Source organism: Somniosus microcephalus, chromosome 1 (assembly GCF_052327205.1).
Source record: "Somniosus microcephalus isolate GS21.2 chromosome 1, FLI_Smic_1.0, whole genome shotgun sequence".
Taxonomy (NCBI): Eukaryota; Metazoa; Chordata; class Chondrichthyes; order Squaliformes; family Somniosidae; genus Somniosus; species Somniosus microcephalus.
This window is the reverse complement of record NC_140987.1, coordinates 389232933-389251654: the sequence shown is the minus strand read 5'-3', so window position 1 is coordinate 389251654 and position 18722 is coordinate 389232933.

Here is an 18722-nt window from a genome sequence, read left to right as displayed (position 1 = left end):
TTTCACAGGCGTGATCCCCACCAGGCGTGTTTTACGTGGGAAAAGGGTTAAACAGGCAAGGGTCTGTTAAAATGGGATTATAAAGGCCAATTAGTGCTGTTTAAGGGCCCTAAAGACCAGTCCCGCCTGTTGCAGGCGGGACTGATTCGGGTCCCCAGACACACCTAGGTTAAAATGGCGTGGAGGCAGGAACCAGGCGGGGGGGGGGGTCCCGACCCCCAGGTTTGGCGACTTTAACCCCCCACATGCCTAAAAGCCCGCCTGTCGGCTGCGTTAAAATCGAGCCCATAGTCTGGTCATTAATCTTCTCCACCTAGCATTGACACATTAACATTTTTTCTTACTTCTCCTTTGACTGGTGCAATGTTTTAATATTTGCATTAGAGTTTGCAGCTGTGACAGTCTTCAACCCTGGTTTAAGAATAATTTAAACTTGAATTGACATTCTAAGAAAATTTGTACATAATGATTTAATTAAATGGTTTAATACCACCACTAAAATAGCTGACAAAGGAATTACATGAAAATATGGTAAGCATTCATACTAATCTTCACACATCATGATTTCAAGGCCAAATTATGCAAGTGTTCTCGGGTTTTTATAAGATCCAAAAATGGCATGCTTACTAAACAGGTTTGGACTGGTGTCTTGATAATTATTTTAGCTGATGTTTTAATATCATTCTAACATGATAAACATATATTGGATAATGTGAAATGGGTTATAACACAATCTTGACAACAGCTTACTGCCAAATGGGGATCAAAAACTACCAGTAGTCTAAAAATGTTGTCATAAAGATAAGTCAAATAATTTTGATGTCTGTTTATAAGGAACTATTGCTATCTTTTCTGCATGAAATATTACTATGCTGAGAGGTTATGTCACTGTCTACTTTAAACACTAAATGGCAAAATATTTGTTTCAGCTGATGAACTCCATCATTTATCCTGCCAAGCTTGTTCCAGCTGTCTTGATCAGGTTGTAATCCAATTTGTCTTGAAACTTGGAATTGCAAGATCATAAAGTCAGTGCCTAGCAAGGAAAGCACCATTAGATATGAGAGAATGGCACAGTTTAAGTGAAGTGAATGTACTGAATTGTGTCTGTTACCAATGTTCTGAATCTAATTGTTTTCGAATGCATTGTTATACAACGGCCGGAATTTCCCAGGGGCTGTGCGGGCACGATCGGAGGCGGGCCAGGTAGGAAAGTTGGAATTTGAAACCACTGTCATCCCGCCCCCATGCGCCATTCCCTCAGGCGCGTCTGTCTACGTGGCAGTGACCCGACCAGCAGTGGCGGGTGACCCAATTTAAAGGATTAGTAGCTTGTTGTCAAACCCTTAAGAGTCTTTTTAACCTTACCTTCAATTTCACTGGATGCCCAAGGGTCTCACGTTGCTCGGGGGCCACATCTGTCAATCTGAGGCGGGAGTTCAGTGGCCATTGATCCAGCTGATTAGTTGACAGCATCAAATGTAATATAAAAGCTTCCACCTGGCAGCTGATCACTTTCCTCAGACAGAAGTTGTTGCTCACTGCATTGCCAGGACAGATTGAACTTTCTGCAGGTTGCAAGTCTTTCCAGCAAAGTCTCCATCCAGTGTCACCTCATTGGAAGAACCTCTCTCATCATTGACAGATTGCTTCTGTCATCTCTACTTCACCTGCCATCTATTCCATCAACATGGGTGCCGTTTATACTGTCTCACCTTGGTCCACAGATTCTGACCACGATGAGCCCCAACACCAGCAGCACCAGTCACACCAGCAGCACCAACAACAACACCAAACTTCTCCGCAATCATCTGGTGCTGCATTGGACAGAGGGCATCAGCACCGGAGTACATTGCTGCGGGAGGCCAGGGACGGCCTAATCATGGCCAGATTTAATTAACTTTATGCTGTACACCTGGCTGCCACGTGATGCACCAGGTTGGCACCACCCCACACCTAAAGCATCCCTACAATAACCAAGACATTCCTTTCACACTCACCACTATTGCTGGAGGTACCGTTATGTCTCAACATTCACTAAGTAATTTCCAAAGGTGCACACAGATCTGTCCAAGACCAGAAAGTGTTGAAAATAAAGATTTCAATGTTTGACACCACATTAACAGAAACTTTACATGAACATTGCATAAAACACAAAAGTGCCTACCCTTGTGTGTTGTTAGTTGGTATGATTGCACTAGGATGAGGTTGAGTGTGAGCGGTGGCTAGTGAGATGGGGAAGTGATAATATAGATAGGGGGGATGGGTGGAGGTGCAAGGTAAGTTGGTGTGAGTAAGGATGTGCAGGAGTAGGGTAGGGAAGGCAGAGTGATGGGGATGTGATAAGAGGCACAGCAGGATGAGGTTGTTGTGGATTTATACTAACCTTTTGTGATCTAATGAGATTATTGAAATGTTTGCAGCACTGCACACAGGTCTTCCTGACCACATCCCTGCTTGTGACCTCCTCTGCAATGTGCAACCAGGCTGCGTTGCTCTCCTGGGGACATCTCTTCCGCCCATGGGAAGGGAAGAGGACCTCCCTGTGTGCTGTGACTCCCTCCATAAGCATATGGAGGGAATCATGGGAGAGCCTGGGTGCAGCCCTGCACCTCTGTGCAGTTATTGTCAGTGTTTGCAGCACCTCAATGCTGTAGAACACTGACAGCATAAATGTCAAACTAAATTTGGCCATGATCCCTTTAAGGAAACCAGCTGATAGAAACATAGAAGATAGGAGCAGGAGTAGGCCATTCGGCCCATCGAGCCTGCTCCGCCATTCAATGAGATCATGGCTGATCATCCAAATTCAGTACCCTGTCCCTGCCTTCTCCCCATATCCCTTGATCCCTTTAGCCTTAAGAAATATATCCAACTCCTTCTTGAATATATTTAATGAATTGGCCTCTACTGCCTTCTGTGGTAGAGAATTCCACAGGTTCACCACTCTCTGGGTGAAGAAATTCCTCCTCATCTCAGTCCTAAATGGCTTACCCCTTATCCTTAGACTATGACCCCTGGTTCTGGACTCCCCGGCCATCAGGAGCATCCTTCCTGCATCTAGTCTGTCCAGGCCTGACAGAATTTTATAGGTTTCGATGAGATCCCCTTTCAATCTTCTAAATTCCAGTGATTATAAGCCCAATCGACACAATCTCTCCTCATACGTCATTCCTGCCATCCCAGGTATCAGCCTGGTGAATCTTCGCTGCACTCCCTCCATGGCAAGAACATCCTTCCTCAGATAAGGCGACCAAAACTGCACACAATACTCAAGGTGCGGTCTCACTAAGGCCCTGTACGACTGCAGCAAGACATCCTTGTTCCTGTACTCGAACCCTCTTGCTACGAAGGCCAACATACCATTTGCCTTCTTAACTGCCTGCTGCACCTGCATGCTTACCTTCAGCGACTGGTACACAAGAACACCCAGGTCTCTTTGCACATCCCCTTCTCCCAATCTATTGCCATTCAAATAATAATCTGCCTTCCTGTTTTTGCCACCAAAGTGGATGATGCATCATCAAACTATGTCACCTGACCCGCTTCCTCTAATTGGACTCAAAGACAAGGATTCAACTGAAGGCATAAACATAATAGTAATGGAGAAATTAAAACAAAATGCTGGAAACACTCAGCAGGTCAGGCAGCATCTGTGGAGAGAGAAACAGAGTTAACGTTTCAGGTCGATGATTTTCTTCAGAACTGGAAGAAGTTAGAGATTTAACAGCTTATAAGCACATACAGAGCCAGGGGAAAGGGGCGGAGGAAAGAATAAAGGGAAAGGTCTGTAAGAGGGCAGGAGTGATTAAATGACAAAAGTGATGAATGTGCAAGGCAAAATGGGATGGTAATGGGAGAAACGGAGTGCTGCAAGTTCAGAGGGAGGTAGATTAGAGTGAGTGAGTGGAGTAGAGAAATTGAGACAGCCGATATCATGCCGGCAGTTCCCAATGAGAAGATCAAGAGAGGTTAAGAGGCCGGGGGAGGGGTTCAGGGAATGGAGACCCGACATATACAATCAAGAGTCTGAAGAGAAATAATAGAATTCTACTAAATTATTGATAATCAAGGCCATTATTTGCAGTTTTCATGAAAAAATGGACAGGATTATGGAAAATGATCCTTGAAATACTGATACAAATTCCTATAATTCCAAGCAATAAAAAATAATTTGACTTTTTTTAGTCACTGTGCAACTGTGGTCCTGTTCATATTTCATGCTATTAAGGAGATATCTGTAAACCTAGTGGTATTTTTCAATCTTTGTTACTATGTTGAACTGTTGGTTGCTTGTAGCTTATGCGTAGTCATACATTTCCACTGTAATGATATGCTGAATAGGAAGTGCTGCTCTAGGACTATTGTTTCTATGCATTGCAGACATAGCTCATGATGTTCTAGTTATAATGTCTGCTGCCCTGCTGCCTCTAATTGTGAAGTACAAACTGTAAAGCATCAACAGCAGTACAGATATTTGTTTTCTTATTGGATTGAGTCTGACGCAAGCCACTACCACCCCCCAGTCCCCGCCACATCCCCTGCCACCGCTCCTTGGTAAGTCAGTAAACTGTCATCAATAGTGAGGTCAACACGTGTGTGGCCAGTGGAAACAGGCCATGTACACATAGAGCTCTCGTCTCCTCTTAAACCCCGAGTACAGCTGTGTATTTGCTGGCACAGATGTTCCAGCATGTTCTGTTGCATGTTAAGTTTCAGTTAAAACTCGACAAGTGAATCAACGCAGGTTAAACGCAGGCCAGTGTAGGCATATTATACTCCCTTAGAGTACAATAACGTAAGACTACATTGTTGCTGTGTTAAAAATTCTATTCCTATAAGTGCCTTGTTAAGCAGGTGGACATGTACAGGAGACTTTGTTATATCCAGCACCGATGGGACCGAGCTGTTGCCGATCTATCAAAACTGCCGGACATACCAGCGTTAATGCTGAAGCATACGGAGGTTTTCATCTCCGTATCTGACAACAAACACTGTTGCTTAGCAACAGCTTCTAAACAATCGGCCCGTACCTTGGAAGCATCTCTGTAGCTTAGCAACAGCTTCAGAGAGACTTTCCAGAGCCTGACTGTTGGAAAAAAAAGCCACGAGAAGAAAAAAAACCTAACAAAACGGCTCCTGATTTCTGCCGGTAGATCGAGGTTTCCGGACATACAACCTCCGGATAAACCAAAGTTTCCTGTATCTGAATGCCTGCTGATCTACTGTAGATTCTTCCCGACTCATGTACCAGCTTTATTAATTAAACAGTTACAGGTTTAGAGGACCTGAAGTTTTGAGTAGCTGATTCTAATTTGGAATTTATGTAAATGCTTATACCTTCTGAAGATAAGCCTGGGAATCTAGTTAAGGGCTCTCATAATGTGAATTTACATTTATTATAATTCTTGGGTTTTAGAAATAACTGGCATAGAATGATGATATTGTTGTCCCGAGATATGCTACCTGAAAACTAACGTTAAATAACCTTAATATTAGCATAATGTGAAGACCGAGGGGCGGTGGCAGGGGATGTGGCGGGGACTGGGGGGCGGTGGTGGCTTGCGTCAGACTCAATCCAATAAGAAAACAAATATCTGTACTGCTGTTGATGCTTTACAGTCATTCCTTGCAATAGGGTTTTGTACTTCTCAATTAGAGGCAGCAGGGCAGCAGACTTTATAACTAGAACATCATGACCTAAGTTTGCAATGCATCAAAACAATGGTCCGAGAGCAGCACTTTCTATTCAGCATATCATTACAGTGGAAATGTGTGACTACGCATAAGCTAAAAGCAACCAACAGTTCAACATAGTAACTAACATTGAAAAATACCACTAGGTTTACAGATATCTCCTTAATAGCATGAATTATGAACAGGACCATTATGCTATTGCTACATACTGGGGGTGATTTTAACCCTACCCGCTCAGCAGAAACCAGGCGGGTGGCAATTACAATCAGCCAATTTACGTACCTGTAGGAAAGCTCTCCAGCTCATTGCTAGCAGGGAAGTGCGGGTGGGCCACGAGAGGGATGATGGCGAAAGGGGACATAGAAGTGGGGACTCGGCCCAATGCTCTTCTACTTCTCACCCGTTGCACCCACCCCACCAAGTAACTGTTCCACATGCTGCCTCTTATCCCGATGGCCAAGTCTGCTCCTACACAGGTGCAGGTGGTGCAGTCTTCGTCGGGGCTCTCACGGGCTCCAAATCCCAGAGGACATCGGCCAAGAGCATCTGAGCAGTCAGAGCAGGGATGTGAGCACCCTGCCTCTACCTCTGCTGAAGCCACAGGGGTTGCACATCGTAGGAGTTATAGGAAAAGGAAGATGAAAGATTATAAGTTGCACAAGGGTATGCACATAGGTGTGTTAGACATGTCACAATAATAAGTTGCTGTATTCCTTTGCAGCACTTTCCAGTCTTGCCCATTTTTGACTGCAGCCTGCCAACTGGCCTTCTCAGTTCTGATGAATGGTAAGACAAGACTTACATCTGAGCAATGGGTGTCTCTGAAAGGGATGCATTGTTGATTGCAGGACTGTTTTGTGCTGGGGGGGTGGTGGTGTGGGGTGGTGGGGGGTGGCGGCATCAAGTGTGTTCCACATGGGTACAGTGGTGCAACCTAACTAAATGTTGCCATGATGTGTCCATCCGGGGCAGCAATGTGTGCTGCTGCTGCTGCTCTTGATGCTGGTGCTCATCTTAGTCCTCATCTGACGTACACGGTGAAACAGCATAAACGACACCCATGCTGATCTCATATATAAGAACATAAGAAATAATAGGACATTTGGCCCCTCGAGCCTGCTCCGCCATTCAATAAGATCATGGCTGATCTTCGACCTCATCTCCAATTTCCTGCACTATCCCCATATCCCTTGATTCGCTTAATATTCAAAAATCTATCGATCTCTGTCTTGAATATACTCAATAACTGAGCCTCCACAGCCCTTTGAGGTAGAAAATTCCAACGATTCACCACCCTCTGTGAAGAAATTTCTCCTCATCTCAGTCCTAAATGGCCGACCCCTTATTCTGAGACTGTGACCCCTGGTTCTAGACACCTCAGCAAGGGGAAACATCCTCCCTGCATCTACCCTATCAAGCCCTGTAAGAATTTTGTATGTTTCAATGAGATCACCTCTCATTCTTCTAAACTTTAGAGAATATGGGCCGTGTCTACTCAATCTTTTCTCATAGGACAATCCCCCCATCCCAAGAATCAGTCTGGTGAACCTTCATTGCACTCCTTCTATGGCAAGTATATCCTTCCTTAGGTTAGGAGACCAACATTGTACACAATACATCAGTCGTGGTCTCACCAGGACCCTATATAATTGCAGTAAGACAGCCTTACTCTTAGGGGGTGCTTTTCTCAATGGGAAGCTTTTGGAGGTAGGGCTCCCACTTGTCGGGTTTCAGTCCCGCCTCCATCAGCTTCTGGCCAACCAACAGGATTTTCCCCTGATTGACCTTGTTAAGCCCGCCCGGCGGGCTCAGCAGGCCAATCAGGGTGAAGCCAGTTGCAGAGCACGTCAACGTATGACGTGTCATCTGTCAAGAATTTTTGAAAGAAGAAATGTCATCGTTCGACAGCTCTGTGAAGCCGTCAAACACTGACATTCTGTGTAGTTTGATGAGTCCTTTGCAGAAATCAGATGTAGCAGCCAGTCTGTGATCTCTACAATGGAGATCTCGGGGACTCCAGCTCCACAGCGGCTCAAGACTGCAGAAAGAAACAAAGGTAAATTAACATTTTCTAACACTTTACACTCGCCTCACATACTTACCACTCCACACTTGCACCCATCATTCACTTCTACAGTACACTTTCAGACCCCTCCAACCCCCGCAGACCCACTGCTCGCCTCCTACACCCTGGCAGGGTTCCCCCAGGCCGGGAAGCCCGCACTTCAGGGCACAACATGGGGATAATCCTATGTTCTGCCTGTTAGCTACCTGTTAACAAGCAGTTAATAGGCTTTAATTGCTTCACGCCTCCAAGGAGATGGGACCCGGCGCAGGACGGCTTCCCGCTTCCTGGCAATATTCTGCCATTTTCCTGGCAGACTCACATCCTCGGCGCTGAGAAAATCGCCCCCTTATACTCAAATCCTCTTGTAATAAAGACCAACATACCATTTGCTTTCCTAATTGCTTGCTGTACCTGCATGTTAACTTTCAGTGAATCGTGTAGAAGGATACCCAGGTCCCTCTGAACACCAACATTTCCCAAACTCTCACCATTTAAAAAATACGCTGCTTTTCTATTTTTCCAACCAAAGTGGATAACTTCACATTTCTCCACATTATATTCCATTTGCCACGTTCTTGCCCACTCACTTAACCTGTCTATATCCCCTTGAAGCCTCATTGCATCCTCCTCACAACTTACATTCTCACCCAGCTTTGTATCATCAGCAAACTTGGATATATTACAATAGCAAAATACTGCGGATGCTGGAAATCCGAAATAACAACAGAAAATGCTGGAAAAACTCAGCAGGCCAGGCAACATCCATGGAGGGAGAAACAGAGTCAACCTTTCGGATCGAAACCCTTCTACAGAACTGAGAAAAACAGGCAGGAAATGAAAAGATTAAAAGGCAGTTTGGGGGCTGGGAAATGGGGGAGGGGATGAAAGAAGAGACATTAAGAGATATTCAAGGTGAGACAAGATAGTAATAGGACAGGTAAAGACATAAACAATGGCTCTAGATGAAGTGTGAAATGCGCCGGCAGAGTGAGAGACTGCTGCCATGTGAGAGAGAGAGAAACAAGGAAAAGGCACAAACCAAAAGTGTGGATAAAAATCTAAAAATAGTTTTTCCAGCGTTTTCTGTTGTTATTTTGGATATATTACATTTGGTCCCCTCATCCAAGTCATTGATATAGATTGTGAATAGCGGAGACCCAAGCACTGATCCTTGCGGTACCCCACTAGTTATAGCCTGCCAACCCAAAAATGACCTGTTTATTCCTGCTCTCTGTCCGTTAACTAATCCTCAGTCCATGCTAGTATATTACCCCAATCCCATGAGCCCTAATTTTGTTTAATAACCTCTTGTGTGGCACTTTATCGAATGCCTTCTGAAAATCCAAATAAACCACATCCACTGGTTCCCCCTATCAATTCTCTTAGTTACAATCTCAAAAAACTCTAACAGATTTGTCAAACACAATTTCCCTTTCATAAACCCATGTTGAATCTGCCCAATTCTATTATTATTTTCCTTGCGCCCTGTTACCACGTCCTTAATAATAGATACTAGCCTTTTCCCTACTACTGATGTCAGGCTAACTGGTCTGTAGTTCCCCGTTTTCTCTCTCGCTCCTTTCTTAAATAGTGGGATTACATTTGCTACCTTCCAATCCATGGGAATCATTCTAGAATCTATGGAAATTTGGAAAATGTCTGTAGCCACCTCTTTCAAAACCCTAGGATGTAGGTCATCAGGTCCAGGGGATTTATTAGCTTTCAGTCCCATTAATTTCTTCAGTACTATTTTTTTACTAATACTAATTTCTTACAGTTCCTCATTCTCGCTAGACCCTTGGTTCTCCACTATTTCTGGGAAGTTTTTTGCATCTCCATGAGCAGGACCGGAACCCAGAAACCAGCTGTCCCGCCCCTATCCTGCCTCCTCAATTAAGTTCACAGCCAAAGTATGTTTAATTTCTCTGCCATTTCCTTATTTCCCATTATAATTTCTCCTGTCTCAGCCTGTAAGGGACCCACATTTACTTTCGCTAATCTTTTCCTTTTTACATTCCTACTGTAGGAGTCTACGTACTCCTAACAAAATATACTGAACTCGGAGAGGTTCAACAGAAAAGGTTTAATTGTTGAGACCACATGTTGCACACAAAAATGGCGTCAGAGCTTACACCAAGTCTGACTGCTTTTCATCAGTCCACAGCTTCGACTGCCCCTCCCCCGCTGAGGGAGGCCGCTCCGGGAATGAAGCGGTTGTAAAAGTTGATCATCCCCAAGAACGTGGACGATGTCGAACACCCGTTTTCGCCAGGACGCCGGGACTACGGGGCGGGGTTGCGCCAAGGAGGTGTCGCATTTGACTGTGACGGCAGACGGGCCGCAGGCGACGTCGGTCAGTCGCAGCCCTGGGAGGGTTGTGGGCGTGGAGAGCAGATCGGGGTCGGTGCGTTGCTCCGCTGCCAGTTGAGCATAGTCCACTGCCAGGTGGGCGCCATGGATGGCGGGGCGGGATAGGCAGTCGGCCACCACGTTGTCTCGACCGGAGACGTGCCGGATGTCTGTGGTGAATTCGGACACCGCAGCGAGCTGGCGTTGTTGCCTGGCTGACCACGGGTCTGCAGATTTTGCCATCGCAAATGTCAGGGGTTTGTGGTCGACAAACGCGGTGAAGGGGCGGCCCTCCAGAAGAAATCTAAAATGGCGGACTGCCAGGTACAGTGCGAGGAGCTCGCGGTCAAAGGCGCTGTATTTGGCCTCCGGGGGGGCGCAGTTGGCGGCTAAAAAAGGCCAGCGGTTGCCAGGCCCCGTCGACCCACTGTTCGTACACGGCGCCGACCGCGTGGTCAGAGGCGTCCGTGGTGAGGGCCACCCTGGCGTTGGGCTGTGGGTGAGCGAGCATGGTGGCGTCGGCAAGCGCCTTTTTGGTCGAGTCGAAAGCGGTCAACATGTCTGCCGACCACTCGATCGCCATTCTGTCTTTCTTACCCCGGAGGGCTTCGTATAGGGGCCGCATGAGGAGGCCGCTCCGGGAATGAAGCGGTTGTAAAAGTTGATCATCCCCAAGAACTCCTGGAGGCCTTTGATGGTGGTAGGCCGGGGGAACTGCTGGACGGCTTGCACCTTGGCGGGCAGGGGAATGGCTCCATCCTGCGTGATGTGGTGGCCGAGGAATTCGATCCTGCTGAGGCCGAATTGGCACTTGGCTGGGCTGATGATGAGCCCGTGCTCACTGAGCCGCTGGAACATGGTGCGGAGGTTCTCCATGTGTTCCTGCTTGGAGGAACTAGCTACCAGGATGTCATCCAGGTAGACAAAGAGGAACTTCAGGTCCCGGAGGACCGAGTCCATGAGCCGCTGGAAGGCCTGGGCCGCATTTTTGAGGCTGAAGGGCATTCAGAGGAACTCGAATAGCCCAAAAGGGGTGATTATGGCCGTCTTGGGGACGTCCGTGGGGTGGACTGGCACCTGATGGTAACCGCGCACCAGGTCGACTTGAGAAGACTGAGCGGCCGGCCAGTCTAGCCGAGAAGTCTTGAATGTGCGGTATGGGGTACTGATCCAGCGTGGTGGCGTTGTTTAGGCGCCGGTAGTCCCCGCAGGGGCACCATCCCCCGTCGGGTTTGGTGACGATGTGGAGTGGGGAGGCCCAGGGGCTGTTGGAGCGGTGGATGATGCCGAGCTGTTCCATTGTGGCGAACTCGGCCCGCGCGATCTCCAGCTTGGCCGGGTCCAGCCTGCGGGCATGGGCATACACCGGTGGGCCTGTGGTGGGGATGAAGTGTTCTACCCCGTGCTTAGCAACTTTCGCGGAGAAGGTCGGGTTGGTGAGGGCTGGGAACTCAGCCAGGAGTGCTGAGTAGTCGTCCGTTGAGCGGGCGCGGCACTGCCACGCCATTTCGGCGGGTTGGGGAGGGGGCCATGGCGCCCGGGATAGGTGACATGGTGTTCATGTCCATGAGGCGGCGCCGAGGCATGTCGACCAACAGGCCATGGGCGCACAGGAAATCCGCACCGAGGAGCGGGGAGAGCACCTTGGCAGTGATAAACTCCCAGTGGTAGCGGCGGCCTGCGAGGTCGATGGTGATGGTGCGGGTGCCTTACGTCCGGGTGTCGGTGCCGTTGGCAGCAGCCAGCGCAGGGCCGCGGCCGCCTCGCTGGATCTCGAGGGCAGACACGGGGATAATGCTGCACTGCGCGCCCGTGTCGCATAGGAAGCGGCGTCCGGAGGTGCTGTCCGTAACGTACAGCAGCGCGCCTGCTTGCCCCACGGCCATCGTGTAGGCCGGTGTGGGGGCGGTTGGAAACGTGCAAGGATGGCTGCAGCGGCGTGCCCGTGTGCCGAACCGGGTATGGAAGTAGCAGTAGCCCTGGGTCGGAGGGCTTGGGGGACGTGGGGGCCTGGGGGGCCTCGTGGCCGAGCTGTGTGGCCGTGCGATAGAGGGTGGCGCGCGCGCCGATGCTGTGGAGGCCAGGTCGGGGGTGACGGCATGGTTGGAGCCGGCGGACAGGAGCTTATCGGCTTCGTCGGCCAGGTCCTCGAGGTCCGTGAGGCTGGATGCCACGATCGCCGGGCGGATGCTGGGGGGGTAGTTGGCAGATAAAAAGCATGCGGAAGAGGGAGCCGGGCGGTTTCTCGTCGGTCAGAGCAAGCATGTGTGAGAGCAAGTCTGATGGCGTGGAGTCACCGAGGCCCGGGAGGTGGCAGTTGCGCACGAATTGGGAGGCTGTGAATTTTTTAAGGAGCGCGGCCTTGAGATGTGCGTACTTGCCTTCTTCCAAAGGGTTTTGTAGTGTTGTCCAGACTTTCGTGATTGTGGAGCTGCCCAGGGAGGCGAGGAGGTAGTCGTACATCGTTGCATCGGCGGTGATGCCGCGGAGTCGGAATTGCGATTCGGCTTGAAGGAACCAGGCGGTGACTAGGTTCTCCCAGAACTCCGGCAGCTTCACAGAAACTGCATTTGCGTCAGCCATGGTTATGCTTAGGAGTCGTCCTGAGCGTCGGGGTCACCAATGTAGGAGTCTACGTACTCCTAACAAAATATACTGAACTCGGAGAGGTTCAACAGAAAAGGTTTATGTTAAGTCTGTGTGTTCCAGTTGTATTATTAATTACTGACACAGACTACAAGAATAAAGTTCAACAGGTCTTTACTAGTTGGAGGTCACTTGTTATTAATATGCCGGAACTGTTTGTTTTCCACTTCCCTCCGCACATTTGGTTTTAACAAGTCCAACCTGGACCGCAACCTCCTGTTATAAAACATCATGGCAGGACTTTGGTTAGTCACTGCATGAGCGGCGTTTCGATATGCCATTAGGAAATTGTCCACCTTGTGTTGTAACGGAATCTGATCATCATTCATGGCCTTTATTGCCTTTTTGAATGTTTGGACAAATCTCTCGGCCAACCCGTTTGTCACCGGATGATATGGGGCAGAGGTATAATGTTTCACCCCATTCTTCTTTAAGAATTTTTGGAATTCTTCCGACACGAACTGTGGTCCGTTGTCCGAACATATCTGTTCTGACAATCCGTTCCTTGCGAATATTGTTCTTAACACCGCAATTGTCTTTTCTGAAGATCTTGATCACTTCTGGCCATTTGGAATGTGCGTCCACCGCAATTAGGAACATGGAGTCCATGAATGGACCAGCAAAGTCAATATGTACGCGTTGCCATGGGGCTGAAGGCCATTCCCATGGGTGTAGTGGTGCGATCGGAGGTGCATTTTGCACTTTTTGGCACCCAGCGCAGCTTTTTGTCAACTCCTCTATCTGTTGGTCAATGCCCGGCCACCATACATAAGCCCTAGCAAGACTTTTCATCTTAACTTCCCCCAGATGACCTTCATGCAGTTCCTTTAGAACTCTTTCCCGTAACTTGGGAGGAATAATCACTCTTGTCCCGTACATCAAAGTACCATGGCAGACGGACAGCTGGTCTCGCCTTGCCGAGAATGCCGGTAACAGAGGATCACCATGTGTTGGCCATCCCTTCACTGTCACCTCGTAAACTCGGGACAGTGTCGGGTCGTTCCTGGTTTCTCTTTCAATACTTGCATTGGTGACTGGTAAACACTCGATGATGGTCGAATGAAATAACTCAACAGGGTCAACTTTCGTCGTCTCTTCCGCTTCAGGTAGTGGCAGGCGCGACAGCCCATCAACATTGCCATGCTGCTTTGTACCTTTGAATTCTATTTGATATTGATGTGCCCCTAGGAAAAGGGACCATCTCTGGAGACGCTGTGCTGTCATCACCGAAACACCCTTCTTAGGGTTAAAAATGGATACCAACGGCTGATGGTCTGTCAGAAGTGTGAATTTTTGGCCCTGCAGGTAATGATTAAACTTCTTCACTCCCCATACAAGGCTGAGAGCCTCCCTATCGATCTGCGCATAGTTGCGCTCAGCGGAGGTCAATGATCTGGATGCAAACGCGACTGGCCTTTCCGTGCCATTTGGCAACTTGTGTGAGAGTACTGCCCCAATACCATATGGAGAAGCATCACAAGCCAACCGAATAGGCAGTGTCGGGTTGAAGTGAGCCAACACTTCCTCTGAGGTGATCAATTCTTTGCTTTTGCGAAATGCCTTCTTACAGTTTTCGCTCCATTCCCATGGTACCCCCTTCTGTAAAAGAGCGTTCAGCGGGTGCAATACCGTGGATAGATTCGGTAGAAACTTATGGTAATAGTTAATCAATCCCAGAAATGACCTCAACTGAGAGGCATTATCCGGAGCGGGAGCCTTTACAACTGCCTCTATCTTGTCAGGAGACTTATGAAGCCCCTCCCGGTCAATGACATGACCACAGTACGAGATCCGCTTCTGAAAGAACTCACATTTCTGCCGATTAACTCTAAGTCCATACTCTTTCAGTCTGTTGAGCACCAGTTCCAAGTTTGTGAGGTGTTCTTCATCACCATCACCTGTAATCAGAATATCGTCCAGGTAACATTGTGTGCCTGGAATTCCCTGTAATACCTGCTCCATGGCCCTCTGCCAAATTGCCGGAGCCGATGCCACTCCAAAAACCAGCCTATTATACCAGTACAAACCTCTATGCGTGTTGATCGTGAGGTACTGGCGTGACTCTTCTTCAACCTCCATCTGCAAGTGCGCCTGCGCCAGGTCTATCTTGGTGAAGTGTTTCCCGCCAGACAATGAAGCAAAAATATCCTCAATCCGCGGAAGCGGATACTGCACCGTGTGAAGCACCGGATTAACGGTGATCTTGAAATCTCCACAGATGCGAACCTTCCCTGGTTCTCCTGGCTTGTTGCTCGAAGGACGTTTCATAACGGGAACAATGGGCGTAGCCCACTCACTCCAATCTACCTTAGACAGTACACCTGAACGTTCTAGCACTTCCAGTTCCGCTTCTACAGTAGGTCGTATTGCATAGGGTACCGGTCTGGCTTTGAAAAATTTTGGTTGTGCATGTTCATCAATCTAGATGTTTGCCGTAATTCCTTTCAGTGTTCCCAGTCCTTGCTGGAACACCTCTTTAGCCTCATCCAATATTTTGGACAATCGTTTAGGTTTGACATCTGTTTCCCCGGAATCTACCGTTAGTGCTTTTAAGGAGTGCCAGTCCATATTCATTTTCCTAATCCACTCCCGTCCCAGTAGTGGTGGACCTCCTTCAGGTAGCACATATAAGTCCATTACTTGGCTTTCTTCGCCCTTGTGGACCACTTTTACCTCTATCTTTCCGATGGGGTACACTCTTTGCCCCGTGTATGTTTTCAATATAATCTCCGTATCCCGTAGGGGAATATGTTGGAATAACCTTTTGTAATCTTTCTTATTCATGACCGTCAATGCCGATCCAGTGTCCAATTCCATCTTTACTTGGACTCCTGCTATCTGAAGCGTGACCCAAATTGTCTGGAGATCTGCATCCTTACCAACATTGTATACTCTTAAGCTACCCAGTTCATTACTGCTAGCGTCTGAATCTGACTTCTGTTCGTTCGAACTGGTCTTTGTCACCTTGTGCACCTTTATGTATTTTCCTTGCGGTGACTTTTTGTTGCTGGTCTTCTTTCCTGACCGGCATACTTTAGCTATGTGGCCAAGCCTGCCACACGTTCTGCATTCTTGGTTTTTAAACCAACACTGGTTCTGATCATGTGTTGTCTTTCCACAACGATAACATTTTACAGTACTCAAACCCAATTTATTTGTACTGAGTTCCGGTGACCGTAGCTGCATTACTGCCGTGCCTCTCGCTGCGGTTTCGTGTGCTGCTGCCATAGTGACCGCTTTCTCAAGCATCAGCTTAGTCTCCTCGAGCAGTCGCTTTTGTGTATCTTCTTTTAATAATCCACACACAAATTTATCTCTTAGCGCGTCTGTTAGTCCCGTTCCAAACTGACAGTACTTTGCTAGCTTACGCAATTCCATTAAATATTCAGCATTGCTTTCATCCTTCAGCTGCCTTCTGCTGTAAAATTTAAATCGTTCCGCTAGCATCAGCGGCGTAGGGTTTAGATGATTTTTCAGGACAGTAACAATCTCCTCGAACGTCTTATCCGCCAGTTCATCTGGTGATAAAAGGTGTTTCAATTGCCCGTATGTCTTCGCACCCATTAAGTTCAATAAAGTTAGTGCTTTCTCTGCATCTGGGATTTTATTTGCTTTACAATAATTTTGTATGCGTTCTACATACATAGCCCAATCTTCGATGTCGCTATCAAAGGTATTAATGTTCCCATGTTTAGGCATCGTTGCAATTTATTTTATTTATTTTTTTTTTTTAAATTTTATCCCAAGATGGCGGCTTCCCACTCTTGTCTTCGTCCTCCGCCTACAAAATGGCGGTTTTCCCGCGCTTGGCGGTCTTCACCCACTGGCTGCAATGGCGTTTGGTGTGCCGCTGCTGCTCCCCTTTCCCAGCGGTTAGTAACTCCCCTGACGCTGTCTCCGCTTCACCGTGGCTCCCTCGGGCATTTGCGCTTCCCCGATGTCGCGCCTCGCAGCCCTTCTTGCAGCCCGGTTATTAGCACCGGCTGCGTTCGCCTTCACCGCGGCTCTCGCGCCTTCAGTCGCCCCAGACGCTGCGCCTTTTTGGCCCGAAAGCGGCCCGGCCCTTATCACCAGCCGCGGTCAATGTCCCCGCGCTGCGCCTTTCGGCCCGAATGCGGCCCAGCCCTTATCTCCGGTCGTGATCGATCTCACCGCCCTTATTCCTCCGTCTTCCTCCCCCCGTCTGTATAGCCAACGCGGCCGACTTTCTGCTCGCGTCGCTGACCGGCTTACCCACCACCGAGGTAGAAAGAAGATAGCTGACTGCCGCTGATGGAGGCTTTGAGTTCAGGATGTCTTCTGCACTCCGGTTTCTCGATGCCTGCCGCGCGACGTGTCTTCCAGCAGGGTGATGAGGGTGGATGCCTCTCTTCGATGCCCGTTCTGTGGACAAAGCCGCCGTGGATATAAACTGCCGCAGGGTAAGAATCGGACTCGTCGCCACTGTTAAGTCTGTGTGTTCCAGTTGTATTAAGATTAATTACTGACACAGACTACAAGAATAAAGTTTCAACAGGTCTTTACTAGTTGGAGGTCAGGACTATACTAAATACAATATCACTACACAGTACTTATATACCGGTGGTCACCACCGGTATTACGTATACAGCAGCCAGAGAAAGTAGTACATCTCTTAAGGTGGAACAGGCTTAAGTTCTCTTAAGGTGGAACAGGTTACATACACCACAGTTTAATTGTTGAGACCACATGTTGCACACAAAAATGGCATCAGAGCTTACACCAAGTCTGACTGCTTTTCATCAGTCCACAGCTTCGACTGCCCCTCCCCCGCTCTGGGCTTAACTATGATGCAGATCGAGTTTCTTAAAGGTGTGATCCTTCTTAAAGGCATGACGCCTGATTTATAGTCTATGGACCAAAAAGCGGATTGTGTCCTTTCTGTGATCGGTACGCCACACTACAGAAATTTTTACAGTCTGTTTTTATGTCTCTCGCTAGTTTACTCTCATTCTATTTTCCCAATCTTTATCAATTTCTTGGTCCTCCATTGTTGAATTCTAAAATCTTCCCCATCCTCAGGCTTACTATTCCTTTTTTGCAACATTATAAGCCTCTTCCTTTGACCTAATACTATCTTTAACTTCTCTTGTTAGCCACAATTGGGCCACTTTTCCTGTGGGGCTTTTGTGCCTTAAAGGAATGTATATTTGTTGTAAATTATGTATTAATTCTTTAAATGCTAGCCATTGCTTGTCTACCATCATACCTTTTAATATAGTTTCCAAATCTACCTTAGCCAACTTGCTCCTTATACCTACATAGCATGCTTTGTTTAGATTTATGACCCTAGTTTTGGACTTAACTAAATCACTTTCAAACTCAATATAAAATTCTACCATATTATGGTCACTCTTCCCTAAATGCCCGTTTACTACAAGGTTATTAATTAACTCTTTCTCATTGCACAATACTAGATCTAAAATAACCCATTCCCTTGTTGGTTCCTCAACATACTGATCTAGAAAACTATCTTGCATACATTCCATAAATTTGTCCTCCACACTATTACTGCAAATTTGGTTTGCCCAGTCTATATGTAGATTAAAGTCCCCATGATTACTGTATTACTCTTGTTTCATGCGCCTCTAATTTCCTGATTTATACTCTGCCCTACATTACAACTACTGTTTGAGGGCCTATAAACAACTCCCACCAATGTTTTCTGCCCCTTGCTGTTTCTTAGCTCCACCCAAACTGATTCTACTTCTTGATTTTCAGAGCCAAGATCCTTCCTCTCTACTGTCTTTATCCCATCCTTTATTATCAGGACTACCCTCCTTTTTCCATATCTTTTCTAAAAGTTAAGTATCCTGGAATATTTAGTTCCCAACCTTGGCCACAGTGCAACCACGTCTCTGTTATGGATATTAGATCAAACCTATTAATTTCTATCTGTGCTATTAATTCATCTATTTTGTCGTGAATGTTTCGTGCATTCAGA